General features: G+C 44.6%; 1 long non-coding RNA gene across 1 annotated transcript; it reads left to right on the top strand.

Moving 5' to 3' along the window:
- The first annotated feature begins 1,462 nt into the window (after positions 1-1,462).
- On the top strand, positions 1,463-9,960 carry LOC145525593 (uncharacterized). Its single transcript, XR_014068312.1, has 2 exons — positions 1,463-1,867; positions 7,867-9,960. It is a non-coding gene; the product is annotated as an uncharacterized LOC145525593 (long non-coding RNA).
- Positions 9,961-18,639: the final 8,679 nt, after the last annotated feature.

Genomic DNA, 18,639 nt, shown 5'->3' with positions numbered 1-18,639 from the left:
AAGATGAAACTCCAATACTCTGGCCACCTGATGCAAAGAACTGACTCATTGGAAAAAATCCTGATGCTGGGAAAGATTGAAGGCAGGAGGAGAAGGGGATGACAGAGGGTAAGATGGTTGGATGGCATCACTGACTTGATGGACATGAGTTTGAGTAAGCTCCAGGAATTGGTGATGGCCAGGGAAGCCTGGCGTGCTGCAGTCCATGGGGTCGCAAAGAGTCGGACATGACTGAGCAACTGAACTGAACTGACTCTCAGCTGGAGGCATGGTCCCCACAGGGATCACACTGCAACCCACGAGAGATGGTATTTTTCTTTCTGAAACAGTTTCGTTTCTATCAGGAGGCAGGAGGCTTTAAAATGCTGTGAAGCATACTATATTGGTGTTTTTCTTTCTGGCTTACTTCACTCTGTATAATACAATATTATAAAATTAAAAAATAGAAAATAAACTAATTTAATAAAAAAAAAATGCTGTGAAGCGCTAATCTGCCTAACACCTGGCCTGGGGGCTGAGAATGACAACAAGCGCGTTTGTGCTCTAACACGTCTCATATTTTGTTTTCCACCAAGATCATCAGTTCCACTCAGAGTGCAAAGGGGGTTTCAGAGGTCTGCCCTCTGCATCCCAGGCTGCCTGAGAGGGTTGTGACTCTTGAACTGCTGTGCCCCTTATCATTATGTTCCGGCTCACGTTTCTGTTTTCTCCTTGGTTCCACACTGTCCCCTGTGAGCTGCTCTAGTGGAGAAGTTCACAAATAAAAGATCAGCATCCACCTCCCTGGCCTTGGTCGCAAGAAAGTCTCAGGGTTCAGCACCCACTGACCTGCTTCCTGGTTCACTGCACCCTGATTTCTCTGGCAGGGTGCTGTCTCCCCTTTATGCAGGTCTGAGCTCACCATGCATGCATCTGTCTCCCGCCGCAGCAATAGCCAGGCTGGCAGTGATGCCATCAGGGCAAAGAAGAGGAGCCTGGGAAACTGGGAGGGGCCCCGCATGTCCTGCTCAGTGTGAAGGAGGTGTGACATGACCCGGTGACGGATGGGGGCCATCCCATCTGAGAGCAGCATCAGTGCGGTGGCTTGGAGCTGAGCACGGATTCTGATGGTATCACTTCAGCCCTGATCCAACCTGCCCCTTGTGGGTCAGAGGAGCCTGTGTGTGTCCTCTGTGTATATTGCAGTTTGGGGCAGGTTTGCTTCACACATGACCAAGAAGTCCTCGTGGATACAGATGACAGAGAAGGGGAGGGGAGACTCCAGCTTCCTCCGCAGTATCCTTAGGAAAGGCGTGTGTCACCCCTGGAGGAGGAAAATGGGTTGTTCATAGTCATTGCCACCAGGAAAGCCCAGGAAGCTCCTTGGCTCCTTTGTGATGGTGAACAGGAGCAGTCACTTCGCCTCCAGGAAGACCAGCGCTCCTGCCCAAAATAGAAGGTGAGCTGAGTGCAGGTACAAACTAGAGATGAGTGAGGAGTGACCATGGCTGTCGGTGGAGTGGCAGGAGACTAGGCAGGAGTGCCCCCGGGACAGCTCAGGACCCCGGCCTGCCAGGGCTGAACTTGGTGTGGGGTTTTGGGCCCTCCTGTGGCTGCAGCCCCACCCCATCCTCCTCTAGCCCCCCGAGCTGACAGCTGTGACATCGGGGCGTGTCATGAAGACACTGGTCTCCATGGAGATGAAGGCATGCAGGGTTTCCCAGGCTGCTAGGCCATTTGGATCCATGGACAAGGGCGTGGTGAATTATGCACATGTCTTTCAACAGTGGGAATAAACAATCACAGAAGTAAATCAACCACCAACTGATGGAGTCAAGGAGACCCTCCATTGTGAGAATGCACAAATGGCTCTGAGAACTTGATGCAGGTGAGATGGACATAAGCCTAGATCACACTCAGCACACTGACTGACCTGTGTTTACAGCACAAATATTAAAAAAAAAATCAGACAAATAAGAAGGTGGCGGGTACACTTTAAGGTTACAATTTACTCTGTAGGGGTTGTGGTCTGGTGACTCTCCAAGTGATCATCCTGCCTTTCACAATTATAATTAACTGTGAGAATAAAAAGTTTATGTACATTATATTAATGATTACTACTTCATAAAATTTATGTGCACTTGTAACAACTAAAAGGTTTGGTGTGTCAAAAAAATAAGTATATTTGCCATGCTTTTATTGTGAATTGCAGTCATTCCCCAATATCCACAGGGGATTGGCTCCAGGACCACCCGAGGACACCAAAATCCATGGATGCTCAGGTTTTTTATTATATAAACTGGCATAGCATTTGCATACAACCTACTTCCATCCTGCCATGCTTTCCATCACATCACATCGTTTATAAAACCTTAAACGAGATATATGCTATGTACACAGTTGGAAATACAATTTAAGTGCTAGGTAAAGAGTTGCCAAAGCTATGGTTTTTCCTGTAGTCATGTACGAATGTGATCCTTCAAACTGGTGGTGCTGGAGAAGACTCTTTATAGTCCCTTGGACTGCAAGGAGATCAAACCAGTCAGTCCTAAGGGAAATCAACCCTGAATATTCATTGGAAGGACTCATGCTGAAGCAGAAGCTCCAGTCCTTTAGCCACCTGATGCGCAGAGCCGACTCATTGGAAAAGACTCTGATGCTGGGAAAGATTGAAGGCAGGAGGAGAAGGGGGTGATAGAGATGGTTGGATGGCATCACTGACTCAATGGACATAAGTTTGAGCAAGCTCTGGGAGACAGTGAAGGACAGGGAAGGCTGGCGTGCTGCAGTCCATGGGGTCGCAGAGTCAGACACAACTGAGGGACGGAACAGTAACAACAAAGAGTTGCCTGTGCAGCAAATCCAAGTTCAGCTTTTTGGAAATTTCTGGAACTTTTCCCCTGATATTTTCCATCTGAGGTCAGTTGAATCTGTGGATGCAGAACTCACAGATGTAGAGGGCCCACTATGTATTAATCTTGTTACACACATTCTTCTTAATAGATGATAATAGATAACACAAGTGACTGATCTTCGCAGAAGGTTTATCTTCAAATCTTTTAAAATGAGTGACTGAACCAGCCTGTTTGATGAGTGAACGTCTGTGCTCAGTAAATTACAAACTCAGCAACACATGGCATTTTCTTTCTGAGCATGAACAGAAACATGCAGGCTGATACAGCTGAAGTCCAGCCGCTCCTGCAGAGAAACAGTGAAGGAAGGGGTGCAGGAGTATCCACGTGGAGCAGCACCCTGGGCTCTGGTGTCTCACATCTGGACTTGGTTCCTGCAGCCACTGCAGCCGCACTGTGTCATTCAGTTCAGTTCAGTCACTCAGTTGTGTTTGACTCTTTGTGATCCCATGGGCTGCACCATGCCAGGCTTCCCTGTCCATCACCAGCTCTCAGAACTTGCTCAAGCTCATGTCCATCAGGTTGGTGACGACATCCAACAATCTCATCCTCTGTTGTCCCCTTCTCCTCCTGCCTTCAATCTTTCCCAGCATCAGAATCTTTTCCAATGAGTCAGATCTTTGCATCAGGTGGCCAGAGTATTGGAGTTTCATTTCAGCATCAGTCCTTCCAATGAGTATTCAGGACTGATTTCCTTTAGGATGGACTGGTTGGATCTCCTTGCAGTCCAAGGGACTCTCAAGAGTCTTCTCCAACACCATAGTTCAAAAGCATCAATTCTTCAGTGCTCAGCTTTCTTTATAGTCCAACTCTCACATTCATATATGACTACTGGAAAAACCATAGCTTTGACTAGACGGAACTCGGTTGGCAAATAATGTCTCTGCTTTTTAATATGCTGTCTAGGTTGGTCACAGCTTTTCTTCTAAGGAGCAAGCATCCTTTAATTTCATGGCTGCAGTCACCATCTGCAGTGATTTTGGAGCCCAAGAAAATAAAGTCATTCACTGTTTCCATTGTTTCCTCATCTATTTGCCATGAAGTGATGGGACTGGATGCCATGATCTTAGTTTTCTGAATGTTGAGTTTTAAGCCAACTTTTTCACTCTCTTCTTTCACTATCATCAAGAGGCTCTTTAGTTGTTTGTTTTCTGCCATAAGGGTGGTGTCATCTGTGTATCTGAGGTTATTGATATTTCTCCCAGCAACCTTGATTCCAGCTTGTGCTTCATGCAGCCTGGCATTTCACATGATGTATTCTGCACATAACTTAAAAAGCAAGGTGACAATATACAGCCTTGACGTACTCCTTTCCAGATTTGGAATCAGTCTCTTGTTCCATGTCCAGTTCTAACTGTTAGAACTTCTAATGTTAGCTTTTTCAAACTTCTGATTTCCATGTACAAAGGACTATTACCTGTAGTTCATTTTATAGATATGTTTTGAGTTCCTATTGCATGCTATATGCTGTGCATTGCCTGATGAACAAAAAGCATGAGCTGACAATTTAGCGGAGAAGACAAACAGGAACTGAGTGACCACAGGAGGCATGTACATGTTAACAAGGAATGGGGGACAGCACAGGGATGCCCACCTGCTCCAGGAGGGTCACCCTTCTGGGAATGACAACAGAGCTGAGATGTGGTGGTGACCAGCAGTGACCATAAAGGAGAGGAGGGAGAGTGCTTTGGGCTGAGTGAAGAGCATGTGCAAAGGCCCTGTGGCTGAGGCAGAGACAGAAGAGGAAAGTGGTGCAAGAGGAGGCTTAGGGAACCATGCTGGGCTTGGAGCCACAGGAATGGGTTTGACTTCACCCCATACGTGACTGGAGTTGGGGAGCAGAGGAGGCAGATGACCAGATTTCTTTCTTCAAAAAGTCACTCGATCTGCCCCAGGGAGTGAAGAGGGGCAGGGGAGTAGCTGTAGAGGTCAGGAGTCCAGTTAGGAGGCTGTGTGGGCACCAGGCAAGAAATGATGCTGTGGGGATGAGCAAAGTGGGATTTCAGGGAAATGATGGACATAAAATCAAATGTTAGTGGTGAGTTGGATACGAGGAGAGTAAGGGAAAGTGAATAAAAGGAATGGGTTGTCTTGACTTTGTATAGTTCTTCCGTGTATTTTTGCTGCCTCTTCTTAATATCTTCTGCTTCTGTTATGTCCATACTGTTTCTGTCCTTTATTGTGCCTATTTTTGGATGAAATGTTCCCTTGGTATCTCTAATTTTCTTGAAGAGATCTCTAGTCTTTACAATTCTATTGTTTCCCACTATTTCTTTGCAAATCAGTGGATTGTGCTTCAGTTCAGCCAAGTGGAAACCCTGGGTGAGGTCTGGAGAAAGAGGCTGGAGATTACCCTTGGCCTGTGGATGCTGCACTGCCCATGAGACACGCAGATGCAGACATCAGTGAAACAACTGGATTCACGAGTCTAGCACTGAAAGGTAGAGATATTCTAGAGACGTGACTTCAGGATCCATTAATGTATAGGCAGTCTTGAAAGTGAAAGTGAAAGTGAAGTCACTCAGTTGTGTCTGTCTCTTTGCGACCCCACGGACTATAGTCTACCAGGCTCCTCCATCTAGGGGATTTTCCAGGCAAGGATACTGGAGTGGGTTGCCATTTCCTTCTCCAGGAGATCTTCCCAACCAAGGGATTGAACCCGGGTCTCCCGCATTGTAGGCAGGCGCTTTACCGTCTGAGCCACGAGGGAAGTCCTCATAGCAGTCTTGAAGCCCCGGAGAATGCTAGGATTAACTATAGAGAAATACAGTGATGAGAGAAGAGACCCAGGATGCATCTCTGGACTATTTAACATGCAGGTAGGGGAAGCCGAGTGTGAAAAGGAGACTGAGAAGGAAGGGCCAGCGAGGTGGGAGGAAACCAGGCCACGGGCTGTTGTGATGTGTCAAGGATGCAGAAAGCGAAACAGAGCGGGATTCTATGGTCCTCCCCACCCTGTCCCACCCATATCCTCTGTCTGCCTCTTTTTCTTAGAAAAACTTTAACCAAAGAATAAGTTTAATCAGAGAAGTGAGAAAATGCAGAAGCAAAGAAAAACAGTCAAATTAGACCAAAAATAATAGTTTAACCATTAAACAAAGTCAAGGACGTTAAGTTTCTCCTGAAGGGCTATGGATAATATTTTGAGCCATATCCTGTGAAGTGAAGTGAAAGTGTTAGTCATTCAGTTGTGTCTGATTGTTAGTGACCCCATGGATTGTAATCCACCAGGCTCCTCTGTCCATGGGATTTTCCAGGCAAGAATACTGGAGTGGGTAGCCATTCCCTTCTTCAGCGAATCATCCCAGCCCAGGGCTCAAACCCAGGTCTCCTCATTGAAGGCAGATTCTTCGCCACCTGAGCCACCAGGGAAGCCCCTATCCTGTGAGCTCTCTTGTAAATACTGGAACCGCCATCAGGAAGGAGGAAGACTTTAACTGCATGATGATCAGACCAACCTAAGCTGCCACAATTCTGAGAGCTGGCCTCAAAGAAATGGGCACAAACCAACCTTGGAATTGAAGATTAAGTACTGAAAACAATCAAGATGGTGCTGATCAGACCACTGATGACCAATTTCAAGATGACTGTCAGAGGTGACTATGCTGTTTCTGCATGGAGCCCCCTCCCTTCACCTGTGCACCCCTGAAAATCTCCTTTAAAAACTCTTAGCCACTGATTGTCAGGGTCAGGAAGGGGTCAGCCCTTGGACAAAAGTCCACCCTCTCCTTCAGTTGCTGGCCTCCAAAATAAAACATAACTTTCCTTTCCACCAACCTTGCCTCTCAAGCGTTGGCTTCCGAGCAGCGAGCAGCTGGATGTCCCTTTCAGTAACAAAAGGGTGTTGAGAGAAGGAAGTGAGCACCAGTGTTGACTGTGCCGATGGACAAGACACTCAGGGAAAGATGGGTTAGTGAGGCGCAGGGTGCCAGGGACCTTCACAAGAAGGGTCTGGCTTGAATGCAAGGAGAGTACCAAATGGAGTGGATTCACTAGATAGGAGAGGTGGAAATGGAGGTGGAATATGAAATAATACTTCCAACGAGACAGGCTGTGAAAGAAAGAAGGAGGCAGTGGCTCCATAGAGGCGTGGGGCCAAAGGAAGGATCTTTCAAGGTCCAGTGCCACTGGGAGTTGGTGGTAGGACATACTGGAAAGCAATGGGGTGATTACCACCAAGAAGCAGGATTCGAGTTCCAGTGACTAAGGAGTCCAGGAAGGTAATAGACCAATTGAGTGGGCAGGGATGTGGTTCTAGGAACAAGGACTGCATTTAAATGCAGCAGGCACTGCTAGTGGCTCTTGCCAGGGAAATGCAAGACTGATGCTAAAAAAACAAAAATCAATAAATTTTTTTCAAGAAAAGCTGAGAATCCTGCATTTTTCATTGATTTTTCTTTTTTTTCCCCCCCTTCCCACCTCCTTCCCCATCCCATCCCTCTGGGTCATCCCATTGCCCCAGCCCTGAGCATTTGTCTCATGCATCGAACCTGGAATGGTGTTCTGTTTCACATATGATAATATACATGTTTCAATGCTATTCTCTCAGAACGTCCCACCATTGATTTTTCAATAGGAAAATACATCTGCAAGGCAGCCCGTTGTGTAGCGCCTGGCACCAGGGCTGTGATCACGGGCGGGCATGGGGGATGGAGGGGGCAGAGGGAGGACCCGGGCTCCTTTGTGGACCACGTGAGACAGAGCCCCTCCTCCGACCCCTCTAGATGCTTTTGTCCCACGTTTGCATGTGCTTCTCTGAAGAGCACTGGATGCTACTTCTCTGAGTTATTAAGGACACTTGTTAAATGTCTTTATAAGTCAAGAACCCCTGCCCGTGATCACAGCCCTGGTGGCAGGCACTACACAACGGGCTGCCTTGCAGATGTATTTTCCTATTGAAAAATCAATGAAAAATTCACGATCCTCAGCTTTTCTTGAAAAAAATTTATTGATTTTTTTTTTTTTTTTTTTTTAGCATCAATCTTGCATTTCCCTGGCAAAAGTTACTGGCAGTGCCCGCTGAGTTCTGTTTACCACAGGCACCAGCAGGTCCTGAAGAGTTTCACCAGCTCCACAGCACTTCAGCCTGGACCACAAGGAACCCACCAGGAGGAGAAAGCGATCTGCCCGGTCTCACGCTTTCCCACCAGAATGCATCACTCTCCAGACACAGGAAATGTATCCTCAAGACACTAAAGACCCCACTCCCTGGAAATGCTGGAGGGCAAAGTCACTGTGAATCACCAATGAACCAAGACCCATCAGATAAGTGCTTTAGGAGTGGATCTACTCTGCAAGGGTACGGTTCTAATCACGGCATTTCATCTCCCTGCAGGACAGGTCACAGTCCATCCATGGACCCCATCTCACGTGTTTTTCCAAAGATGGTGATGAAACAGCCCAGAAGGAACATACCTGAATCAGTGAATATGCTTCACTTCTCTTAAACAAATTCAAAATGCATTTTGATTTGAAAACCTGGGCATGCTGATTGAAGCTTCATTGGATGGTCTGAAATGAGGAAGAATGGGGAAAATAAGACATACCTTTTTCTTCTCTGTCTGATCAAACTGCATTCTTTGGGGGAAAGAAAGACCAGACTCATGGCTCATTATCTGGATGTAGCTCGCCAGTGTTGGTTGCTTCACCCCTTTTGTCAAATACACTACTGAGGCTGGTGGGTCTGAGTATATTTCTGGAGTTAATGTCTGGAATCTTCCATTTTAATGAGGAAAGAGAGAAGCAGGAGCTTTCTGTTACTTTAAGAACTCTCTTCTCCATCGAGCCCTGAGCTCTGGGTTCTGGGTGCATCATGTACTTTCTGTTTCTGGGGAGAAACCAGAAACCACCTTACTTGGGTGTTTCACTCTATTAACCCCTTATGTGAACTTACGGAGGCCTTGCCATAACCGACTGAAATCAACTGAGGCAGTCTGTGCTGCCTGCAAACAAAGGATGTGGATGGTCCTGGTGGCTGTAATGATGGCAGATATAAAACCACCTCCATTTTTGTGAGGACATTGCTCATTAAATCGGGTAGGAGAAAACTTTTTAAAGAGTGAGTGGATGGTTCACATCCACATTAACAATGACTTGAGTATTTTCATCCATTTAAAAAGAAATTCATTGTAGAAACAATTGAAGTTTAGATGTATCGGAGCAAACATAATGGCTTATTCTAAGCTCTCAGAGTGTTTCTCTTAGGCAGAAGGCGTTCCTTCACTTGCCATTGGCTGTAACTCAAGACAACTGAGAACTGGCCAATTTATCCCCACTCTCTGCCAAAGCACATCTCCCTCCCCCTAAGGCACATTATTTCTATTCATAGACATATTTCTAGCTGCTACAGAACTGTGTGAAATCTTCAGTTTGGCCTCGGATGCTTTTTACCCGTTAGTACCCTGAGATCTCCAATACTTTGGGCACGTGATGTGCAGAGCCAACTCACTGGAAAAGACCCTGAAGCTGGGAAAGATTGAGGACGGGGGAGAAGAGGGTGACAGAGGATGAGATGGTTGGATGGCATCACCGACTCAGTAGATGTGAGTTTGATCAAACTCCTGGAGAGAGTGAAGGACAGGGAAGCCTGGCGTGCTGCCGTCCATGGGGTTGCAAAGAGTTGGACGTGACTGAGTGACTAAACACACACACACACACACTCTGATATCAGTTCTCATTGCCATTGGAGGGGCTTTTCTGCTACAGATCAAGAAAAGGAAGGGCCTCCTGGGAGAGCAGAGTTCCAAATCAGGCCACCACCACCATTGGAGTCTTTATGAGCATGTGAACAGACAAATATCCTAAATGAGAAAGCGAATCACAGAAGAGGAGCTCACCTCTTTGTGCTTGAGATAGATGATGTCTCTCAGGCAAGAGACTGACACATCCTGGGAGAGTCAGTGGTCCTGATTCCTCCGGGGAAATATAACTGGTTGCCGGCATCATGTGGTGTTTGAAACTCACTGCCTCAGCAATCCTTGGAAATAAAAGGGCCATTATTACAAAACAGCAAAGGAAGGCATTCAGCTGGAAAATGGGTTTTAAATTTAATATTAAACTTCAAATTATTGAGACAGTGGTCTTTTTTAGATGAATTTTTCAATTGTTACTGAACCCTACTCCATTTAAAACTTTATTCTGCCACCTATAGGGAATACTGAGAGAGCCACAGTGTAATCTTGGACCACAAATAAACATCTAGTTGAAGCTCAGGAAGCTGTCAAATAACAGAGTTAAGACGCCTGGGGACAGAATCTCAGCAATTTCACTCAATCTGTTGTGTAACCTCAGGGAGATCACTCACATTGCCCAAACTTTAATTTTCCTAATTATAAAATGGTGTGATAAATAGTAGTGTGCTGGTGGATGGGAGGAAGAAAGAAATGTTTTTTTCCTCTACACATCTTAGCTTCCTTGGCTAGAGCCCTGGAAATCAGACTGACTAGACGGATTAACAGGAGAGAAACAAACAGAAGTTTATTAACGAGGGCATCAGAATACTCGGTGATGAGTAATTCAAAATAGTTGTTAGTACCTCGGTTTAGAAAGCATCTTAACTAAAGGAATGAGACGCTTTTGGAGAGGTGACAAGACTTTGAGTTTCTAGGCTGGTAAGTTGTAAGGCAAGCTCATGGGGGGACTGATGGAAAAGAAAGAGTAGTCAGTGAGTTCTGTCAGGCAGATTCCTACCAGGATGTCTCCAGGTGGTAGGAGTCTAGGTTTGTCTCTGGTTCTTTCTAGTTAGAAAGGGGAGGAAAAGACAACATTATAAATGTATGTCCTGCTTTTAGGAAACAGGTGGAGGCCAGAAAGCTGTTTTGGTATCTGCTTCTTCAAGACAACCTTCAGGATGTAAAAACAAAACAAAACAGAAAACAATCCCCCTCCCCAAGAAAGCCCCCCTCAAACAAAAACAAAAAAAAACACAAATGAAACAAAGACTGCCTTCAGCTCAGAATGGTCCTTACGACCAGGTGGCATCTTTTGAGGTGGCATATTTTCCTCCACTTCAGGGGAGATCTGCTGTCTTGTCACTCAGCGGCTCTTCATGCTTTTCCTGTGAAAGTCTCTCAATGTCCCCCTTTCCCACTTGCAGCCCCTGTAATGTGAAGCCAACTCCATCTTTGGTTTAGAAGTGAGCCTTGTTTTTCAGGCCTGAGTCAGTGCTCTGCATTCCTTGGGGCCATGGTTACTGTTCAGGGATGAGCACACAATCCAGTAAGACCCAAGAAGGGGCGACAGGATTATGTAGAGGATGCTGGTTCAAAGACTCACACTTCTTGTTAGATGTCAGCCCTGAAAAATGAGGTTCTGGGAGTGACTTTCACACTTGAGGGGAGAGACTGACTGAGAAGGGAGCCCAGCTTCCAAAGAGAACTGAGAGATATTGCCAAGTGACATCAACTGGATGCTGGATCAAACTGTTCCTGAAGCTGGTAAATCCATGAACCTTTCAAAGCACATGTACCAGGGTGGGGGTGGGAATACACTTTTGTTGAAGACATTTTAGGTTGCGTTTTTTTGTCATTTATAAACCAAAGTACCCTATCTGGTATATAAAATACTTGTCTCATGGAGGTTTGAGGCAGAACTGAGATGGTATTGACCAGGTATACAGTAGGTACTAAGTAATCTGTAAATGATTACTGAATAAGTTAGAACCTGAGGCATTGCACTAATATTCCTGAGACATGGAATCATTTGGGCCCCCACAGAGGTCACTCACCATCGACTTACTGCCTCTCTCATCTGGATGCCACATGCCTCCCAGCTTAGCTCTCCAAACAAGGACCGAGGTTTCTGCTCAGTTACAGATGTCGGCCAACACTGACCCCAATTCTCATCTAACATTTAACAAGCCCCTGGGAGCTTGCTGTGCTGTGCTTAGCCGTTCAGTCTTGTCCGACTCTGCAGACCCATGGACTACATGTAGCCTGCCGGGCCCCTCTGCTCATGGAATTCTCCAGACAAAAATACTGGAGTGAGTTGCCATGCCTTCCTCCAGGGGATCTTCCCGACCCAGGGATCGAATCCAGGTCTCCTGCATTGCAGGCAGATTCTTTACCATCTGAGCCACCAGGGAAGCGCCCCTGGGAGCTTAGTGCACCATATTTTCCCTCTTTTGACAACTAGTTTTTGCTAAATAATAGCCTTAAACACAGTGTTCAGTGACACTGCGCTGGTGAAGAGCCGGGGGGAACACAGAGCACGCACCCCTGCCCCCAACACTACCTAGTTTCCTTACACACTTCCTGGATGAAGAGCAGCCCCCCAGGAAGCACGCAGGGATGTCCCACTGGGAGGACAGCTGGAGCTTCCTGGGCCAGTTGGCATGAGGAGGCTCTGGCCAGGGCAGGAATAGAACCAGGGTCCCTGAACAGACAAACTCCTAATCCATCCCAAGGATACCCTAAGAAGAGGGGCTGCGGATGGCCAACGCCCTTTAATAAGCATCACAGAAATCTCTGAGAACTGAATTTGACAAATAGCTGCTTTTCCTCAGCTAGCTGCCTCCCTTCTCAATCCCCTGCTCCAACCTGCACAGGCAATAGTCACACAGGCCGAGGACAGCCCATCCCTGTCTGGAAAGGGAGCCCAGGAGGGTGACTTCAGGCACCCCACAGGCTACAGGCTGGGGAGGAGCCCACAACTGTGCTTGCCTTTTCAGTCAAGCCCAGCACCATGGGACTGTTCTGAACAACAGCAACGAAAACACTGAAAATCAAACATGCTGCAGAATCACACCAGCTGGGAGCATTGAATGCATGTAAACAAATTATGTAGGGTTTTTTGGTGTGTTTGTTTTGCCACGTTATTCTGAAATGCATATAAGAACAAGCAGCATTTATTGTGTGTTTACCCTGTGTTTACTGTCCTAGGATGACCAGAGAATGTGGGTAATGTCATCACCCATTTCTCAGCCTGGGAGGTGACCACAGAGGGGTCACAGAGATAAACCAGAGTTGGCCTGCATCACCCAGGCCAAGGGCTCCAGGCCTTCTAACTTAGACAAGGGACCACTGAGAGACTCAGGTCAGGACAAGGTTCCAACCCCGCCACTCCCCCATACCCTGGGAGCTCAGTGTTGAGATGGGAGCCTTAGAGGCTGAATGGAGTAGGGATCTCCCAGTCATCGCATGGAGGACACCCCTGCTGACCACATGGGACTCAGCAAGAATGAGAGGCAAGTGTCTGTGGGAACCTCCAGGAGGAAGGGTCTATTTGTTATTGAGGCAAAAATGGGGACAGGCTGGCAAGTCTGAAGAACAAGTGAATCCCACCCTTCACTGCAGACGTGAGTTGGTTGAAATGCTCCTCAGGAATAAGCATGGAGGTGCCTCAGCCTTCTGTCTGCCCATCTAGGCAGTGCCCCCATCCAGACATCCTCCCACCCATGCCCCTGGGCTCAAAGAGAATACACTCACCTGCTTTCCACGGAGTTGGCGCAACCTAAACTGGGCCAGATTCATGCAGTCTGCCCAGGCTTCTTGTGATGAGAAGGAAGTAAATGTCCTGTGTTTTAAATGTGAGTTAGGCACATTATTGTTACTTGCAGCCAAGAGCATCTTACTGAGAGAGACTTGGGTCATCTAATTATCTAGTTATTGGGAAATTGAGGCTTACAGGGTTTGAATAACTTGCTCAAGGACACAGAACTTGGGGCCATATCCAGGCTTGTCTGAATCTAGAATCACTGGGCTCCATCCTGCAGCTCAAGCACATCCCCTTATAGCACTTTTTAGACCCTCTCAACCCAGCTTCTCGGAAGCAGTAAGTGTTCTTGGTCATCCTGGATCCCCAGAACCTCTCTTGTCCTATGAATGAAATCTGAGAATTCCAACTGAGAAACACTGTCAGATGTGTAATAATAAATCTTCTTAAATTATATTGTACTAGTAAATATTATTAATGTATGAAATTATACAAAGTTTCTAAAATTTGAAATGTCCTGGTATGTCAGCCATAGTGGTAGTTATTATCTTAAAATGTTCTACATCAAATATGGCTACATTTCCTTGACAGTCACCTTGTAATCAGGTCTTTAACCATGCCTGTAGAGTCTTTTGTCGTTTAGAGACAGCTATTGTCTTACTCTGATTTTTTTACCAAAATATTTGTAGATGGCTTGCTTTTTTGCTAGAAAGACTCAGCAGCAAAAGGACTTCCACCTTATATGAAAGTAATTTCAGAAACAGCTTCCTCATATAAGGCTACTGAGGAAATAGTAATAGGTTCTTTTATCACTATTTATGTCCACACTCATTTGAATCTCTTTTAAATTCTCACCACACTCACACTAGTCTGTAAGCTGACTAACTTCTTATGAAATATTGTTGCTTTGCTCATACTTCTTTGGTTCCTTGTAATAACCTTGACCTTGCAACTTTGCTTCCAGCAGTACAGAAAAGAAACAACCACAAATACATTTTGTTAACAGATTATTTTCTTGCTCCCAGGAAGGACTTACAAGAAGCCCCTATTGATAAGGCTGATCTAATTTACAGATGAGGCCTACTTAAAGGGTGAACAGGGACATTATTAAGGTGAATACACAATAACATTCACAGTAGACATAATTGAAAACTTATTTATCAGAAACAAAGTCAGCATAACAAGCCAAATTAATTGCTTTAAGTCTAGCTTGTCAACTGTCTAAAGGCCAGGACAACAACTAATTATACTGACAGCCGGGCTACTTTTGAAGTGGCATACAGCTTGGAATGCTATAAAAACAATGAGGTTTTTAACCTCCTCAGGACAACTTATAAAAAAAAATTTTTTTAAAGCTTACAAATATACAGCTGCCAAACAGTTAGCAATTATTAAAACAATAAGGTATTCAATTATTAAAAACTAAAAGGAATCAGTTTGCTGATGCTGCAGCCAAACGGGAAGTTTTAAATATCCATCCTGCCAGTCTTGAGAATGTCCACTGCTCTCCATTAACCTTGCTAACCCGATAAAAGATTTCTCTGTATGGGCTCAAGAGATCACCACTAAAAAGAGAAACAGATACAGCAACAAAAAGGGGGAATTTTGACCCAGTCATACAAACACGGTTTAGACCCAATGAAACAAAACTTGCTGTTACTCAAGCATGTATATTCTTTAACACACTGACGGTTCAAAGGAAATACATCACATTATTGACACAGTCTTATTGAGATATTTCTGAAAAATGGGAACTACTTTTACAGCGAGTTCCCAGGAGATAGAAAGGATCATGGGTTACAACCTAGAGATTTTGGTTATTGGAAAGGACATCAAAGAAAAGGTTATTTACAGACAAGATGGAAAGAACCTTATCCGGTATTATGATCGAACCCAAACTGAAAGACATTAATTTATGGGTTCACATCTCTCATTTTAAAAAGGCCCCCCACCTGAGTGGAGTTTGACCTCTGTTTCTAACACCTGGCTTCAACTAAGCCAGGTATCATCAAGCTAGGAGAAGAAAATGACAACAGGAACAGATAGCTGACCCACAAGTCCAGACTAAGCCTGTAAGACCCATGCTACCAGTTCAGTTGTGAAATGAAGTGAAGTGACAGCGCTCAGTGGTGTCCAACTCTTTGTGACCCCATGGACTATACAGTCCATGGAATTCTCCAGGCCAGAACACTGGAGTGGGTAGCCTTTCCTTTCTCCAGGGGATCTTCCCAACCCAGGAATCGAACCCAGGTCTCCTGCATTGCAGGCGGATTCTTTACCGTCTGAGCCACCAGGGAAGCCCAATGTCTGTCTCTCTATCAAAATTAAAAGCTGCTTCATTTCTAGCTATGTTTTTGTCCTAATGTTTAGGATGTAAAGAAAACTTTTTAGTAACACTATCACAAAGTATAGTTACCAGGAGCAGTTTAACTGATCATTGGATTTGTCATCAAATTCCTTGGTCAATACAAGGCCAATATGAGCATGTCATAAACCTTTTCACTGACTTCAGATATTCCTATAATCTATAAAATGACTTCCCATCAGCAGATACCTCCATGTTTGTTTACTACATTCAATTAATCTACTCAATTCAGATATTTTTATGATGAAACGTGATGTTTCAAAACCAAACCATTCTTGACTTTTAAGACTGCTTTGCAGGGAAAAACTTATGCTATAATCTAGACAGTGTTATACTATTATATCAGATGAACCTTCCAATATAACCAAGTATTGACTCACACACAAATTCAAATTTTTCCACTGATGAGTCCCCTTTCTAAATGAATCTTGGATAAATGGTTCAGTTCTGGGGATTCATAACTTAAGTCTCTGTTTCCGACTTTGTTATTTGTTGTTGGCTATATTGATTGTGTTCTATATAATTTATAAAGTGATAATCTCTTGTATGTCTCAATGTATATGCAAAACTTCAACTAAAATAATGATATCTAGATGACTTGAAACTATTGATTATGTCTATAGTTTTATAACAATAATGGGCATGCACAATGCACATAAAAGATAAAATTGGCATAAGTCCTATTGGACAACTTAAAATTGACTCACAGACCTTGTCAAGCATTCTACTAGACTAACCTTTTAAAACGAAGGAAAGAACTGGGCTGTTAAGACCTGGCACCGAGGGACATGATGGAACCAGAGCAGGTAAGCAACTACCCTGGCTTCGGAGGACCAAGGATTTGATCACCTGATGCTTTCTATTGAAAGATTAATGTTCAAGAGGGGGAGAAATGATGAAATAAAATTTATATGTTAAGGCAGGACAAGAAAATATTAAACATAAGATTCTTTCTCTGTGTTTGCTTGGACCTCCTCCATCCCTAATATGCAGTGTGTACCTGCATTACACATTAAGCAGAGCTCCTCCAAGATGGAGGTGGCTGCTCAACCGTAAATGCTGTTTTTTCTTTCTTTTGATGCTACCAATGCAACTTCTTAAAAGAATGGTGTATTTTCCCAGCTATGTAGAGGGTCATGATGACTTGCTCTTCACTTTCTGTGCATTTACTTGGACTATATATCCTTGATGAACTTTATGTAAAATAACAGTATGTAATTTTGATGTATGATCCTTTGTCTCAAAAATGTATACGACTGTGCCTTCAACTTTCAACAGGTGGGACATTTCTTAGAGCTTTCTCGAGAATCTGCTTCCTAGGATATAATCCTGTTTGGCTTGAGTAAAATTCCTTTTTTTCTTCTTATCTTGATAGTTAACTGAATTTTTGTCAACACTCTTCTTAATAACCATACAAGGTGGGATTCAAGTGCATCCAGTCCAGTTCGGAAAAGGTTCAGAGTATATATTCCTCAGGATGTATGAATATTATAGAACTTTCCTGAATCAAGGAGCTACCCTGGTGGCTCAGACAGTAAAGAATCCGCCTGCAATGCAGGAGACCTGGGTTGGATTCCTGGATCAGGAAGATCCCCTGGAGAAGGAAATGGCTACCTACGCCAGTAGTCTTTTTTTTTTTTCTTATTGTAGTGGTTTTTGACATACATTGGCATGAATCAGCCATGGGTTTACATGTGTTCCCCAACCTGAACCCCCCTCCCACCTCCCTCCCCATCCCATCCCTCTGAGTCATCCCATTGCCCCAGCCCTGGGCATTTGTCTCATGCATAGAACCTGGAATGGTGTTCTGTTTCACATATGATAATATACATGTTTCGATGCAATTCTCTCAGAATGTCCCACCCTCACCTTCTCCCTCAGAGTCCATAAGACTGTTCTATGCATCTGTGTCTCTTATTCTGTCTCACATATAGGGTTATCGTTACCATCTTTCAAATTCCATATATATGCATTAGTATACTGTATTGGTGTTTTTCTTTCTGGCTTACTTCACTCTGTATAATGGGCTCCAGTTTCATCCATCTCAATAGAACCGATTCAAATGTATTTTTTTAATGGCTGAGTAATATTCCATTGTGTATATGTACCACAGCTTCCTTATCCATTCGTCTGCTGATGGACATCTAGGTTGCTTCCATGTCCTGGCTATTGTAAACAGTGCTGCGATGAACATTGGGGTACACGCGTCTCTTTCAATTCTGGTTTCCTCAGTGTGTATGCCCAGCAGTGGGATTGCTGGTTCATATGGCAGTTCTATTCCCAGTTTTTTAAGGAATCTCCACACTGTTCTCCATAGTGGTTGTACTAGTTTGCATTCCCACCAACAGTGTAAGAGGATTCCCTTTTCTCCACACCCTCTCCAGCATTTATTGCTTGTAGACTTTTGGATAGCAGCCATTCTGACTGGTGTGAAATGGTACCTCATTGTGGTTTTGATTTGCACTTCTCTAATAATGAGTGACGTTGAGCATCTTTTCATGTGTTTGTTAGCCATCTGTATGTCTTCTTTGGAGAAATGTCTGTTTAGTTCTTTGGCCCATTTTTTGCTTGCCTGGAGAATTCCATGGACAGAGGCACCTGACCGGCTGCCGTCTAAGGGATCACAAAGAGTTGAACATGCCTGAGTGACTAACAGTTTCACTTTCTCTTGAATTGAGGAAGAATCAATGTCACTTTTACCAAGTGTGGAAGGCGAGGTAAATTTGCACCCACATGATTCAGTAGCCGAGCCTGCTCCGAAAGGCTGCTCCATTGACAATCTACGTTGCTGAGCGCAGATATGTCCTTTGGACAAGGGTTTGCTCCAACAGCTGCTAGAACCAGAAACAATGACACTTCTTTCTAAAGTTACTTAAACTGTAAACTTTCAGAAGCGTGGGATTTGAGGCCTTCAGAAATACAAATACGAATGGCATCTTGGTTTCAAGAACA

This window comes from Giraffa tippelskirchi, chromosome 11 (genome assembly GCF_054371585.1).
Source record: "Giraffa tippelskirchi isolate mGirTip1 chromosome 11, T2T-mGirTip1v1.2.pri, whole genome shotgun sequence".
Classification (NCBI taxonomy): domain Eukaryota; kingdom Metazoa; phylum Chordata; class Mammalia; order Artiodactyla; family Giraffidae; genus Giraffa; species Giraffa tippelskirchi.
Note: the sequence above shows the minus strand (reverse complement) of the source record. Positions and strands in the feature narration are given on the sequence as shown.